This window comes from Belonocnema kinseyi, chromosome 7 (assembly GCF_010883055.1).
Source record: "Belonocnema kinseyi isolate 2016_QV_RU_SX_M_011 chromosome 7, B_treatae_v1, whole genome shotgun sequence".
NCBI classification, from domain to species: Eukaryota; Metazoa; Arthropoda; class Insecta; order Hymenoptera; family Cynipidae; genus Belonocnema; species Belonocnema kinseyi.
The window spans coordinates 5144414-5146638 of NC_046663.1; positions in this window are offsets into that span (position 1 = coordinate 5144414).

A 2225-nucleotide genomic window follows, 5' to 3' on the forward strand; every position below is an offset into this window, starting at 1 on the left:
GTTTAAAAATGCTGTGGAATTTATGGCGTCCAGATTTTTTTGTTTTTTCTTTATATCAGTTCCGAAAAAAATATTGTATGGGGCGCGTTCGTTAACTTTTGTCGGCTCAAGAATCTATAACAGTTCTTTAATCCTTTTATTTGTTGTTCAGTTTTGCATGTTTAATGTGAACAAAACTTTAAATTTTAATTGTCGTATATAAGTGTCACCTCATCTACTTTCCTAATCTTATTTGTATCCCTATTATCTTCCACACTCTAATTTGCTGAGTTCTCGGAGTCTTTGTACTTGTCATCCTGCAAACATTAATTAATAATTAAATAATTTTTGGTAAATGAATTGATTACCATCTCACAAGAAGGATAGAAGCAAAATATTTGTTTAAAAAAATTTTTCCAGGAATTTATTTTGAAAACATTAAAAGTAGACTCACTCAGAAACACCAAACTTACATTTTGTGCCAATTTCGTGTTGAATTAGAACTTTCAAAAAAAAAAAAACTTATCTGGTCAGCTCATTTTTGAATGTTTCTCGTAAATGATGCAAGATATTGCAAAAGAGTGAGAGGTGTCTTTTACAGAACTTTTATTAGATAATCCTTTGTTAACTTTTTTTTGTGTCCGCTAGTGCTGTGAGAGAAAAATAACGCGAGGGAGGGGAAATGGTTGAAAGGAGGTTACCTGTCTTTCTCGCCCCTTAACAAGTGGGAATTTAAAGGTACTAGAGTAAGCGAGACACAAATATATGGAAGACGGTCATTGGTTTTCCAGATATTTGTGTCTCACTTACTCTATTTTCTTTACATTCACACTTCTTAAGGAGCGAGGAAGACAAAAAACCTGCGATCCTTTGCGCCTGATAAATTAGAATAAATGAAAAAAATCAATGAAATCAATAATATGCAAATGAAAAGTGGACTTACCGGCAACGAAGGAGATGACTGCATCGCAGAATTTCGCACCACATTTTACCTTAAACGAAGACATTTTTATTTGGTTCGTAACAATCTAATTTTATTTTATTATTTGCAAATATAATTTTTTAAAATGATCGCAAAATATTGTTGAAAAAGTTTTATTTAATTATAGAAGTAGTTTCGAAATATAAAAGTAACTCGTAAAATAAATGGAAGAAGCCGAACCTTCACATGCAAACACAAAAAATTGGTTGATGAAATAAATGAATAAATAAATTTACGAATAAAATTGAGCCTAAATTTATTTAAAATCAGTAAAATTCTTCAAAGAAATTACCAAACACTATTCTGTTTAAGAATATCAACCATAATGACAGAGATCTGGCACAGATTAAAACTATTATATAAATTAAAATTAAACGAGATTCATTTAGATCACAATCACATTACGACACAAACTTCCTAGACAAAGTATAAGTTTTCACACAATAACATATCAAATTTTGATTAAGACGTTAAAATATTTTAAAAAATGGAGCACAATACACACATTATAATATCCTAAAAATTGACGGATATTATAATTGGACGAGTTATAAAATTCGTAGCCTGACACATTGAAATATTATATATACAACAAGATATTATAATATCCTAAAAATGGGCGGATATTATAAATTTTGGAGGTCAGAAAAATCAAACTATGTCATATTGAAATGTAACAAATAAATACAAATCTTACAATGTCCTAAAAATTGGCGGATATTATAAATTGACGAGTTTTAAGAAAAAAATCATAAGTCTGAAAAATCGAAAAACCGGCCTCTCGCTGGTTTCTAAAAAAAAAAAAAAAAAAAAAAAAAAAAAGCTATATTGGTTAGGAAGATATTTGTCAATAAGAAGAAATGCCTTTCCTATTTCATATTATTATTATATTGTTATAATATAATATTATTATTTATATATTTATATATAATATTATTATTATCATATTACTATATATGTTATTCTTTTGCAATGAAATCATATTTTTTTTTGTGACTTAGCCGCTTTCAATAAATCAGTTTTGAATTTCACATTTTCAAAGAATTCTTCGCAGCTACAAGACAGATTCAGTCGTATACACAATTCAGCTTTCACTGTTTCCTCCGAGAGCCGATTTCGATTATCAGTCCACAAATGATTCATTACGCTGAAGATCAAGTATGAAAACAAGTATGAAATGCAACTGAAATTCTGCACAATTTGCCAAAGATGGGTCAGCACAGTCTTATATTCTTATATGCGATTGAATGGAAATGACATTATT